Source organism: Castor canadensis, chromosome 2 (genome assembly GCF_047511655.1).
Source record: "Castor canadensis chromosome 2, mCasCan1.hap1v2, whole genome shotgun sequence".
Taxonomy (NCBI): Eukaryota; Metazoa; Chordata; class Mammalia; order Rodentia; family Castoridae; genus Castor; species Castor canadensis.
The window spans coordinates 145,346,266-145,360,532 of record NC_133387.1 but is presented as its reverse complement, the minus strand read 5'-3'; the positions used below and the strand labels follow the sequence as shown (position 1 = coordinate 145,360,532).

The window sequence follows — 14,267 nt, the reverse complement described above, 5'->3', positions numbered from 1 at the left end:
ACAACACACACACATAATACATTCAGACAACTGACATCTTATTAAATGATTTGGGGTTTGGAAAATGTGAGAAATATTTTATTATTTGAGTAAGAAATAAATTATATTTACTGATTCCATTTAGTACTATTATTATCATGTCATGTTATTATTTGTATATAGTAAAACGTACTCCTAAGAAGTTAAAGAATTCTCTAAATGGACTTTTGAAGAAAGTCCGGAAGTCCCTCTTAGGGTTATCATTTAATTTTATTAAACATAGAGATTTTTAAAGAGATTATTCTCAAATTTTAACTTTTAACAACATCAAAGGATATATACCTGTAAGTCCAGCTATTTTGGAGGCAGAGATAGAAGACTCACAGCCCAGGCAAACAGCACAAGACCCAATTTGAAAAGTAGATAAAGCAAAAAGGACTGGGGTGTGGTTCAAGTGGCAGAACACCTGCCCAGCAAGCAGGAGGCCCTGAGTTCAAGATCCCAGTACCACCCTCCAAGAAAAGTATATTTCTTTAAGAAACTATGCAGTTTTGATGCAAAAATAGCATTCTTAGGTAGAAAATATGTGTAATCGCTTATGTTTATGTATGTTTATTTTTTAAGTATATGTGGTCAAAAGATTTGAGTAGTTAAACTCTAGATTATGACACTTGAAAGAATTAACCATGTTTTACAGTCTATTTGATGCTTAAGAAGGGAAATAGTCCCAATTTAGAAATTTCACCTTACCCCAAAGCCTTTCTTCCATTCAAAATAAAGGGGGGTGGGGAACTTCTTAAATCGTGAAGTAAGTTCATGTGTCCATATTATATATTTTCCAAATAGAGAGCAATGAAAGGCAAAATAGAAAACTGAGAAAACACAGATATCTTTGCTCGAAAACAAGAAAACCCTCAGGAGATGAAAATGCTAAATGCCCTGAAGTTTTCTTATGGGAAGGATATTTATGTAATTATTAAATAATACACAGACGGACTAAACTATGAGGGAAAAAACAAGTTTTATTAAATTTAACAAGCTTTGGAGTTTCACAGAGACAGTATAAACCAATAATGAAGCCACAAGCACAAATTAGAATTAGGTGTGTGCAATGAATCTAAGTAACAGAAAGATTAGAAACTGAAATACAAAAACAAATAAACAAACAACAAAAAACTGTTACGTATCAATTTTAAAAAAAGACAAATATCCTATTAGAAAAGATTAGGAATAGGAGGCAGTTTGCAGAAGAGAAAACCTAAAACGCTAAATAAACATATGAAATTATGCTTAGGTCACTTGTAATTAGGTATATGAAAAAAATTTTTAAGTACCATTCTGCATGCAGTGACTGACAAAAATTGAAACACGGAATTTCCAAGTGATGGCAGTGAAAGCTGGTGGGAGTCTAAATTGATAGAACTAGGTTTTGGAGGACAATTTGGCAATATCTGAAAATACATGTACCCTTTGACTTCCTAATTTCATTTCTAGGCCTTTATCATAGAAAACTTCCTGTGTACACAAGCAAATACATACAAGAGTGCTCTTTATGGGGGCAGCAGAGATAAAGGAGAATGATGAAGGGATGAATTCGACTATGACATATTGTAAGCATTTTTGTAAATGTCACAGTGTACCCCCAGTATGACAATAACATAATAATAATAATAATAATAATAATGATGAATGCTTCTTGAAGCATCCTTTGTATTGGAAAGTGTGCATTAATATTAAAATGGTTAGCAAATTGTGGGTTACTATACCATAAAATCAAATAAGCTAATTAAGGCAATTACAGTTACATACATCAGTGTGAATAAATGATAAAAATTGTTACACATAAAAATAAGGTACACACCGGGAGCCAGTGGTTCACACCTGTAATCCTAGCAACTCAGTAGGCAGGAGGCAGAGATTAAAAGGATTGAGGTTGGAAGCCAGCCCGGGGTGAGGGGGGGTAGCTTTAAAAAAAGACCGCCACAAAAAAGAGTGGTAAGAACACCTGCCTAACAAGCATGTGTCCCTGAGTTCAAACCCCAGTGTTGCAAAAAATAAAAAAGTGAGACCTATTTCAAATGCCCAGTGCTAAAAAGGACAGGAGGGGTGGCTCATGTGGTAGAGTGCCTGCCTTGCAGATGTGAGGCCCTGAGTTCAAACCCCAGTACCCACTGAGGGGCTTTAATCCATCTGCGGTGTTTATAATCTTAAAAAAATTCCGAAACACATACGGCAGTATGTTAATATTAGCTATGATAAAACTAAGTAGAATACATGTTTGATGTATTACTCACTCATCTGTATATTTGAAAAAATGTGAATAAGCAATTTTTAAATGAGTGGATTAAATATATTTCCATATTTTGTCAGACATACAGTATTCTATTAGTGGCTTTCTGAAATTAAATTAGGTCATGTTGATGCAATTGTCTGTGCTTGTTATTTGAGTTTATTTTAAAATTTTATCTTTCTTACAACTCTTTTTTTATTATTATAATTTACTTATTAGGATATATTCATTATACAGGGGGTTCATAGTGACAACTCCGACTAGACTTATATTGTACATTATTTACATTGCCCCCGTCGTCTCTCCCACTCAACCCCATCCCACCCCACTTAAAGCAGTTGCAAGTTCTATTTTATATAGGTACATGAAATCCATCAGCCATATACTATCACCTTAATCTCCTTCCTTCACCCTCACCCCTCCTCCCTCCCATTAGTATCCACTTCTTCCAGCTTTTAAAAAGAATTTGAATTTGCATAAAGTTTATGATAAAAAAGGATATACTAAGAATCTGAAATACCATCTTTTTTTTTTCTTTTATTCATATGTGCATACAATGTTTGGGTCATTTCTCCCCCCTCCCCCTTTCCCCCCACCCCCTCCCTCTCCCCCCTTCCCCCTCGCTACCCGGCAGAAACTATTTTGCCCTTATCTCTGATTTTGTTGAAGAGAGAGTATAAGCCATAATAGGAAGGAACAAGGGTTTTTGCTAGTTGAGATAAGGATAGCTGTACAGGGAGTTGACTCACATTAATTTCCTGTGCATGTGTGTTACATTCTAAATTAATTCTTACTGAACTAACCTTTTCTCTAGTTCCTGGTCCCCTTCTCCTATTGGCCTCTGTCGCTTTAAAGTATCTGCTTTAGTTTCTCTGCATTGAGGGCAACAAATGCTATCTGGTTTTTTTAGATGTCTTACCTATCCTCATACCTCCCTTGTGTGCTCTCGCTTTATCATGAGATCGAAGTCCAATCCCTTGTTGTGTTTACCCTTGATCTAATGTTCACATATGAGGGAAAACATACGATTTTTTTGTCTTTTGGGCCTGGCTAACCTCGCTCAGAATGATGTTCTCCAGTTCCATCCATTTACTTGCGAATGATAAGATTTCATTCTTCTTCATGGCTGCATAAAATTCCATTGTGTATAAATACCACATTTTCTTGATCCATTCGTCAGTAGTGGGGCATCTTGGCTGTTTCCATAACTTGGCTATTGTGAATAGTGCCGCAATAAACATGAGTGTGCAAGTGCCTCTGGAGTAACCTGTATCACATTCTTTTGGGTATATAATCAAGAGTAAATACCATCTTCTTGGCATTTACTTCTTGAAACACCATATCTGTGCTTGGCACTAAATTATTTTAAGTCGATTCAGCATGGTCTTTTGATTTGTCTTGAGATTGCCCCAAGGCCAGTTCAGTCTGGGAGGAAGCACAGTTACAACACACAAATCACGCATCACCATACCAATACACTGGTGATGATCAGAGCAGGGAACAATCAGGAATTGAATCAGCACCTTTGCAAAGCAAATCCACTTGAGATTTTTGTGTTGGCTTGAAACACATAGTCAAAACAATGTTCTTAAAAACCTTTGCTGGCGCAGAAAACAAGCCTCTCTCTCCATAGACCAAAGCTACTACTATTCAACACAGGGATCTTTGTCTGTCTTTGACCAATAGTCAGTGAACTCTGACCCAGCATTTCATTTCACTGTCTTGACCATAGTTCGGATTCTAGTGATTGATTCTTTAACCCTCTAGAGTTCACATTCTCATGTCAAAGTCTTACCAGTGTAGAAAAAAAGATTTTATGTGAGCTGATTTTATTTAAAAGGCTATGGTGCAGTTGTGTCATTGGAAAAGTTACTCCAAGACCTGAAAATGCCTTCATTGCTCTCACGTTGTGGACCTAATTCCAGTCATATAACCAAAATCAGTTGCCCTTTTCTTAATCATTTTGGTTCACCGCAACTCTTCCTTCTCCAGACCTCCCTCTGTGTAACATTCAGCTGAGACTTGTCATCTGCTTGTTTGTTTATTTTTTCTTATTTACATCGGAACATTCATCCACAAAATTTTTTTAATTGAGGCAGTAGCCATGAGAACAGATAAGAAAAGAAAGTACCAGTTAGTAGCTGTCACTGCATAACAGTACTGATTATGGCGATCTAACACTGTAAGCATATATAATTGCCTGTGGGTCATGGATCAGATGGGTAGTTCTGCTCACGTGAGGCAGGATTGGCTGATCTCAGCTGGGCTTACTCAAGTCTGATTATGTGTCTACAGTTAGCTAGTAGGTTTTCTGGGAGGGAGGCTGCTGGCTGGTCTAGGATGAACTCACTAGTGTGTTTGAGTGTTGGCCAGGGTGAGAGCAGAAGAGGGACCATGTGTCTTCGGCACCCAGTAAGCAATCCTGAGTCTATTCACATGTTTGTGGCCAGTTCCAGGAGAGGGAGTGAAATCAAATCCCTGGCATAGAATTACCGTGTCCTTCAATCCCCTGTGCTGGCTAAACCAAGCCTCAACATCAGCCCAGATTCAGGAGGTAGAAGGAGCTGCAGGTTATCTTGGGGAAAGAATAATACAGAAAATTGAAGAATTTCGACCACATTTGCAGTTGGTATACTGCAGATGGAAAGGATGTAAGGGAAAGTGTGGGAGTGAGGATTTAGGATTTCTGCCCTTGACGATGGCTTGAAGATGGTATGGTTCATGTTTTAGATGGTAATGCTATTCAGTCAGATTGGAAAGAAAGATGGCAGTCGGTAGGCAAAAGGAAAGGGTTAGCGGGTGTGGAGAGGATATGAATGAATGAAGAGAATGAGTTTAGTCCTGTCAAATCCCACCGAGGTGTCATTGGGACATTCACATGGAGGTATTTAGTGATATTGTTGGCGGAATGGGAGGATTTTCCAAGAGCAAAGTTAGAGAAGTCTACAAATGTACAGACTTAGCAGTCAGTGAAACACTAAGTATTAGAAGTCAGTGGGGTTGCCTAAGGAAGGGTGTAGTGCACAAAGGCAAGAGGGCTGGACAGCCAGCCTTAGGTTTAAGAAGTGGGTGGAGTGGGGGAGTGGTTTCCTGTCTGGTAGATAGTACTGAGAGTCCAAGTCAAGGGAAGATCAAGGAGAGGCTGCTGAGAGTCACGGTGGGATGAAAAGCGAGTGGGGAAGGTAATGTCGTGGTGGAAGGAAGTGGCAAATGTCAGAGGACAGGAAAGCCCAAGGAGCTGCTTGCAGAATGGAGAAGATGAGTTCATTAGTAAGCCATGACACCTAGTGATGAGGAAGAGTTGGAAGACAGGAGCTAGTGAATGAGTTACAGACCTATGGGAAGGGATGGGCAGAATCATATCCTTTATAGTCAGTATTTCATTTAATCCTAACAGTGCTCCAAGATAAATTTTCACCCTTTTATATACTAAGAAACAGAAATAGAGACATTAGGAACTTAAAAAGTTCTATGGACAGCATTTGGTGGATCTAAATTTCACTGTTTCTTCTTGACTGCCCCCCACACTGTGAATTTTATTTGTTTATTTATTTTTACTTATTTTATTTTATTTATTTTTACTTATTTTGCATTCTGCAAGGAAAGAGGCAAATTTTCCAAGGGCAGGCACAAGATTTCACTTTTTCTTATATCTCCCAATCATGTCTTACATAAAATTTAGGGATTTAGTATATTTTTTATTGGTAACTTAGATAATTTAACGCAGAGAAACTAAAGCAGATACCTTAAAGCAACTGAGGCCAATAGGAAAAGGGGAACAGGTACTAGAGAAAAGGTTAGATCAAAAAGAATTAACCTAGAAGGTAATACCCACGCACAGGAAATTAATGTGAGCCAATGCCCTGTATAGCTATCCTTATCTCAACCAGCAAAAACCCTTGTTCCTTCCTATTATTGCTTATACTCTCTCTACAACAAAATTAGAAATAAGGGCAAAATAGTTTCTGCTGGGTATTGGGGGGGGGAGAGGGAGGGGGCGGAGTGGATGGTAAGGGAGGGGGTGGGGGCAGGGGGGAGAAATGAACCAAGCCTTGTATGCACATATGAATAATAAAAGAAAAATGAAAAAAAAAAAGTTGATCAAGTCAATGTTTTAAAAGAAGTGCGAGCTTTTAGCTTATGGCTGAAGGGGATGTTAGATATGTTAAAAAGCTAAGAATGTTTTAAGGACTTATTTGAAATGCTTAAACATTCCTATAGGCTATCTTAGACCTTGGGAATACCATGATATAATCACAGCCTAAAATTTCAGAAAGTAAACTTTTAAAGACAGAACTCTAAATCTGTGTATTTTGGGCATTTGAGTATAAAATAAGGCCACACACTGAATGTGAGTAATGTAGTGGTTAGGGTAAGAGAACATTTTTTCATGAGGGAAAAAGTGCTATAAATAGCAGTCTCTTTGCAAATAGACCTATTTAATTCATGTAGTACCTAATAAATTGTACATGTACAATAAAAAATATAAAATACCATTGCCATGATTAGTGTAATTACTAAGTACATTAATACCAAGCTAGTAAGAAATAGTATTTAACCTTGAGGATGAAGATGCTGGTGGAAGTGTTTTTGACTTTGAATAGGACTTTCTGGAACTTCTAAAGATTCTTGAGGACGATAGCTACTTTTACTGTTGTTTTTGACATGACAGAAATTCCATAAACATTGAAATAGTAGAGAAAATAGTAAGTGCTTAATTCCTTCTGAGGTAGCGTGGTTAATGGTTGTGTCTGTTCTGCATGTACAAATATGTATGAGTCCACTCACATGGGTCTTTTTCCCCTTTCAGTTTTTAAAAATTTTATTGAGTTCTGAGTGTGTCACAGTACACTGCACATACTTACAATGCACAGTTTGATAAAATTGACCATGATGCATAATGAATGCACTTATCACTCCCAACACAGAAACTTCTGTGCCTTTGTGACCCAGCCCTCTTCCTCATTTCCAGGCAACCACTTAATCAGAATTAAACTTCATTCTGTTGCTATGTATCAGTTTGCCTTTCTAAATATTATCACATAATGTGTACTCTTTTGTTTGTGTGGATTCTCTCATTCAGCTTCAGTATTTTGAGATTCATCTGTGTTGTGTCTATATCAATAATTCACTTTTTTGTGACTGAATAGTATTCTATTGACTGAATATACCACAGACTGTTTATCCATTCACTTGTAAATGGACATTGGTTGTTTCTCAACAGTGTAAGTAGTCTTTGAGCATGAGCTCACTTCTCATAGGGTAGATACCTCGAAGTGAAATGTCTGAGTGTATAATAGGTACATGTTTAACATTTTAAGAAACTGCAAGCTGTTTTCCTACCCCAGTAAGTAGATTGCACTCAGTGGATAACTTGGTGGGGTCTTTTTGTTTTGTTTGTTGGTTTGCTAATAAACCAACACTTTCTTTTTATTATTGGCCTTCTCAGTAGTGTTTGTTACATTCTTTTATTCATAATTACAGCCATAAAGAAATTTAACTATCCGTAAAGTTCCTTGGGGGCTTAAAACATCTATGATTTATTAAATACCAATTTTCGCAGATGACCAAGGATTAAAACAAAAGAAAACATTGTTTCACGGCCAATCAGGAATCATTCTCAGATAATTCTGGGTGGGCAAATTCAGTTAAATGGCAGCTTCAGTACTCTGGTAGAAGATAGCTCTTCTGGTGAGTTAGCAGCAGTCAGTGGAACTGTCATTTGTTCCTGTGGCATTAGGTTTGGAGTCCCCTTATTTGTACCAGCCATTCCTGGTCCATTTCTTCTCTTTGTCTTTCCACTTTTCTTCCTATTCTTTCTTCCTTTTTCTCCCCTTTCTCACTAAGTCTTCTGTCTCTATTTTGTTTATGAGCTCATCTGCCTTTCTATGAGCACGGACACAAACTCTGTCCATCAGCAAAAGACTGTACTAGCACTTTGCACAAAGTTGGGAAATCCAGCTTTATAGCTGGTTCTGAATGTAGTATGTATTTATTTTGGGCTGGGTGCGGTGAACTTTACTGATGACACTGATAAAGCAGGGCTCTAAGCCCTTCCCCATCTTCCTGGGGTGTAGGATGGAAGCTATGAAGAAGGGAGATTATTCCCAGTGTGTTGGGGAACTGAGTGGGGCAGGGACTCCCCAGCACTGAGGACCTCATTCTTTCTCTAGAGTTCTTGCTGGGGTGGGTGGTCTAGGGGTTCTTACTCCTTGGAGGCCGTGTGGACCATAAGATCCACCACCCTGTTGCTGCAGCCAAATTCGTTGTCATTCCAGGAAATGAGCTTGACAGAGTGGTCACTGAGGGCAATGCCAGCCTCAGAACCAAGGGTGGAAAAGTGGGCGCTGCTGTTAAAGTCCCAGGAGACAATCTGGTCCTCTCTGTAGCCCAGGATGCTCTTCAGGGACCGTCAGGCGCCTGCATTGCCACCTTCTTGATTGGTGTCATCGTATTTGGCCTCTTGGCAGTGCCAAGATGGACGATGTTCTGGGCAGCCCCACAGCCATCACACCACAGTCTACCAGAGGGGCCACCTGTAGTCTTCTGAGCAGCAGATAGTGTGGACTGTGGCACAAGTCCGTCCACAATGCCAAAGTTGTCATGGATAACCTTAGCCAGGGGTGCTAAGCAGTTGGTGGTGCAGGAGACATTGCTGATGGTCTTCAGGGAGTTGCTGTGCTTCTCATGGTTCACACCCATCACACACGTGATGGCATCAGCAGAAGGGGCAGAGATTATGACCCTTTCAACTCCACCCTTCAAGTGAACCCCAGCCTTCTCCATGGTGGCGGAGACACCAGTGGACTCCCCACATACTCAGCACCAGCATCGCCCCATTTGCTGTTGGTGGGATCTCGCTCCTGGAAGATGGAGGTGCCTTCCCACTGATGGAGGAGCTTCCTGCGCTTAGCCTTCACTGTGCTCTTGAACTTGCCATGGGTGGAATAAGAATGTACCACGTAGACCATGTAGATGAGCTCAATGAGTGCGTCATTTATGTCACAATACCCACTTTGCCAGAGTTGAAAGCAGCCCTGGTGACCAGGCGGCCAATTTGGCCAAATCCGTTCACTCTGACCTTCACCATCGTGTCTCGGCATGGCTGGCAGTGCACGAGAAGATGTGGCTGCCCGTCAAACAGGGAGGAGAGGAGCAGAGAGCCTGAGTGTTGCTTTATTCGCATCAAATCATAATCTTTCAGGCATATCAGTCTTAGGTCTGATGGCTGTGAGAACTGAACTTGGGTAGCAGTACCACAATTCTTAGTCGTTATGAAAGGTGTGTTACATATTCACATACAGCACAACTACACTTTTGCTGTTGTTACTAAAGAACTCAGTTTTACTCTCTTTAAGTACAAAATCTTTTGAATAACATTCAAACCATCAAAGCAGAAGTTAGTTGCTTGGCTCTCTCCACTGCCAGTAGCACTGTTAAAAAGCAGATACTACCAGTTAGCCTTCCTCCGCTCAAGTGAAGTGACACTGGCTGCAGATGAAATGTGAGCTGCAAGTGTCTTTTGCTCTCCTCCTATAAACTATGCGTTGTTTTGATTTGGTTCATTGAACACATTATGGGGGATTTCTGAATGGCAGTGGTCTAGAATTCTCTGCTTCTGCTTTTCTGAGCAAAAGGTTGCATATAATTTAGCAATCAATTTCTAAAAGCATGTATGCTTTCCTCTTTCGATACATGGTTTGTGAGAAGCCAGTGCATCCTCTTTCTGCCTTACCCGAGTAATCAAGGTCTAACAGACTTCGAAGTCACTGGAGTAAGACATTTTTGCAGCCGCTTTGCATTGATGAAATGCTTTCAGGAACATGACTGCAGAAATTTTATTTCAATCATAGTTAGATATTGGTTTAAAATGCTTTCATCCTGTAGAAAGTGTGGTCTTGATGTTTGAGATAACTTTAAACCTTCCTCTGAATAAGAGAAATACTTTTATGAAACATGACCATTCTTAAACAGAGGAATCTAACTGCAAGTGAATTGTCAAAAAAATTCATATTTGCATTTTTACCTGCTTATAATCAGTATTCCAGATTTCTCTCAAATCTGATCATGTATATTCTTTGCTTAAAATATTTTGTAGATTCAGGTGGGAAGTGTGGCTCAATTGGTAGAGGTATCTGCCTAAGAAGCACAAAGCTCTAAGTTTAAATTCTAATAACGTCATCCAAAAAAGAAAAAAAAAATATATATATAGGCTCCCTATTGTCTTAAAAATACAACCAGAGTGTGTAGAGTGGTGTGCTTCTCAATTTTAAAGTGCACACAAGTCACCTGGACAGGTTTGAAAGCTGATTGGTAGTTTTGGGTCTGTGGTGGAGCCTGATGTTCTATGTTTTAGTCAGACTCTGAGACTGGTCCGAAGACCGCACTTAGACTAGCAAAGCTCTTCACCTCCGCCCTGCAGGAGCATCTTACCACCTGTCTCTCTCACCTCCTCCCTGCCTCACCCTCTGACCTCTATGCACATTCCAGATTCCCGCCATACGCAAGTTTCGTTCTTGACCGTGCCAGGCACTCTCCTTGCTCTCTGCTTTTCCCATGCCCTGTTCTTCTGTCTTGAATCCTTTGCTGCTCACTAGTCCTGCAGCCCTTGACCACACATTACCACCCATGTGAAGTCTTTCCTGACTCAGTCTTGGTTTGATGGCTGGGGGCTTTAGAACATCTTAGAGTTGTACTCTCATGGAAAGGTATAAAAATGTAATATTCTTCGATTTGGAGTCATCGTTTCTCCTTTCCTTTCCTCTCTCCTTCCCTTCTCCCATCCTTTTTCTCCCTCCCCCTTTCCCTTTCTTTTCCTTTCCTTTCCTTTAGCTGGGGTTCTAATGAAGAGCCTTACACAAGCTGGGTAAGAACTCTACTAAAGAGCTACATCCCTAGCCGTTGGTGTTTTTGAAAACAGGGCATTGCTGTGTAGCTCAGGATACCTTGAACTTGCTGTGTAGCCCTGCTGGCCCCAAACTCATGATTCTCTTGCCTCTGCTTGCCAAGTGATAAGATTACAGGTATGCAGCCCTACATGTTTTTAAAAGAATGACAAGAAGATTTTGTTGGACTGACAAGAAAGTCCATATTGGAAAGTAATACGGACTGTTGAATAGATAATTTTACCATTAAATTGGCCTAAAATGTAGATAGAAAAGGGAAGGAAGAATTGATGACTAAAGATCCTAAATTCCTCGTTCATTTGGGGAGGGATTTTAAATCAAGTACAACATTAAGAGCATATATTTTTTCCGCGGTTTCCAGGAAAGAAAAATAAGAGAAAAGAGGACTTCCTGCCTTTTGTGCATAAATGTCCGTTTCCCCAGGACTACATTAACATTATTGCCATAAAGTGGAATCCTTGAATAGATACTTTGTCTCTAGGGCTGTAGGTTGGGAGTAAGTAAACATATGTGTGCACACCCACAAACACACACACACACACACACACATATTTGTACTCCTGGCTCCACTGTTTATTAAGTTTCATGACCCTGAGAAAGTGGCTTGACCTGGGTACTTATCTCCCTAACCATAAGTTAAGGTAGCATTACTTACTTGTTGAAGTTTTGAGAACATTAAATGAGTCAACAGGTGTAAGATTAATTCCCTCTTCTCCCCATTAGGGCTTTGTGGTCAAACCTAATTAAAAAATGAGCTACAGAGGGCTGGCACAGGGCTGCCATGTTGCCACAGGACAGGAATGATGACAGTGATGATGTTTCACTGTTTGATGTGCAAGAGGAGACAACTGGTAGTCCAAAAAAAATCTCAAAGCAGACATGCCGTGACACCATTTTCCACTTGTCCTTTCCAGGCAGTGCAGCTGTAGTCTGTCTTCTCTGTGAGTCACTTAGCAGCAGCTTTCTTGCTGAAGGTGGCCATTCTCTGCTGTCATTTGACTTTGGGGCAGTGAAGATGGTCACGGTAAACTAACCATTGGCCTATGTTGGTAGAATACTATTGACAAGCATAGAACAGCCACAGAGTGTTTGAGTGCAGAAAGGCAGTTCCCTAAGGACTCAAACTGTCTGAGGCTCAGTCAAGAACCCTTTGGGCAGGGCTCAGTACTGTCCAGTACTGCGGGCAGTATTGGCCATTAGTGCTGTCCTCTCCTTCAGAGCAAAGCAATGGGTGTGGGGCTGCAAGGTGCCAACCTGTAATGCTTACGTCAGAAGTTACCATGGGCAACAGGAAGAATTTAACCAGCATGGTCACCTCATCTTAGGAAGCAGTCTTTAACACAAATCATGGATATGATCAGACTTCCTGAATACAGAGGAAGTTTGTTTTGCATTACATCGGGGAACAACCTAAAAGATTCTTGACTCTGAATGGTTTAGAGCTCAGTCTGTGTTGCAGAGTGGAGCTTGGGTTTGTTTTTCTACTTAAAAACTTTTTAAAAACAGATATATTGGACTGGAAGTGTGGCTCAAGAGGTATATAGTGCCTGCTTTGTGAGTACCTGCTTTGCAAGTGCGAAGCACTAAATTCAAACCCAAGTCCCACCAAAAACACAAAAAAGAACAAAAGAACTATTGTTTTCATACTAAATTCTTATTCTTATTTTCTTTCTACTAGTTGGGATTGTAAAGTGTGGTGTCACTAGAAATATTATCAGAATTTGTTCTATGTGTGCACACGTATGTAGGTTGTCATGTAATATTTGTGTATCTCAAATGAGTGTGTTTTTTATGTATGTGACAGAGGTCGTTGCATTTTGATGTATAGAACATAGGAGGATGTTCTTAGCCCATCTCAGCTCTGTATGTTTACATATTATTTTTGTCAATTTTTCTGAGTAGTAAGTTTTGATTCTATGGCAAGAGTGAGCATTTGGCTTATGGATGAGTTAGAAATACTTGTTAATTTTAATATGTACTTCGTGGTGAAATTTCTTATCTTAGACATAAATAAATAAAACCAAATTCACAGCCATAGTGTAGTGGGTTTTTTTTTTTTTTTTTGGCAGAACTGGAGTTTTGAATTTAGGGCCTGGTGCTTGCTAGGCAAGTGCTGTACACTTAACTCATGCCTCTAGTCTTAGGATTTTTTTTTTTTTTTCTTTCTTTCTTTGTTTTTTTGAGACAAGGTCTCATTATATAGCCCAGGCTGGCCTCAAACTCAAGATTCTCCTGCCTTACAAGCCTCCTGACGGCTGGTATCACAGGTGTGTACCAACACATCCACCTAAAACTTTGTTTTTATTTTTATTTTATAAGAAGTAATTAACTTAAGGCCCAATTAATATAAATGGAATCTTGATAGTTATGTTGAAGGGAATAGCCAGGGATTGCTGCTGTGTATTTATTTTATGGAAAGGATACCCAGATTTTAGTTTGAAACTGCCTGGAAGCTCTTCAGTGGTGTTTTGGCCAATTCGGTTTTATTTATTTGAGTATGTCTAAGATAAGAAATTTCACCATGAAGTACATATTAAAAATTAACAAGAATTTCAAACTCATCCATAAGCCAAATGCTCACTCTTGCCATGGAGTCAAAACTTACTACTCAGAAAAATTGACAAAAATAATATGTAAACATACAGAGCTGAGATGGGCTAAAAGACCACTTGGGGCTATTGTAAATAACATTTGCTTTAATGGTATTTCTTAAAGCAATATATGTAACTGTAAATTAAAATAATCAGCAAACTATTGTAGGCATCTGTAAATTCTGCTGTAGGCACCATGACCTTTGTTGGTGGAGTCTTTTATTTTTATTATCATTCCTTTTTTTTTTCTGGTGATGCTGGAGTTTGAACTTGGGGCACTATACCATTTGAGCTGCATCCCTATCCTTGTTGGAGTCTTTTAATCAGCAGGTTATATTGTAAATACAGTTGTGTATTGTGGAAATGAAGACGTTTTGTTTAACTGAATAAGTGTATTGGAGTGGTAGCTTGGAGGGTACATAACTTCATTTTTTAAAGTAAAACTCTACTGTTGACAAAGCAAAAATAAAGTGAGCTGCAATGTTCCTAAGGCTTTATTGT

At 39.4% G+C, this 14,267-nt stretch overlaps 1 protein-coding gene and 1 pseudogene across 2 annotated transcripts in view; one reads left to right on the top strand and one right to left on the bottom strand.

Annotated features, from left to right (window-relative positions):
- The window catches only part of Prtg (protogenin), a 128,178-nt gene that overhangs the window by 25,562 nt on the left and 88,349 nt on the right, over positions 1–14,267 (top strand). The gene's annotated exons all lie outside the window — the stretch shown is intronic.
- LOC109700636 (glyceraldehyde-3-phosphate dehydrogenase-like) lies at positions 8,475–9,361 on the bottom strand (annotated as a pseudogene).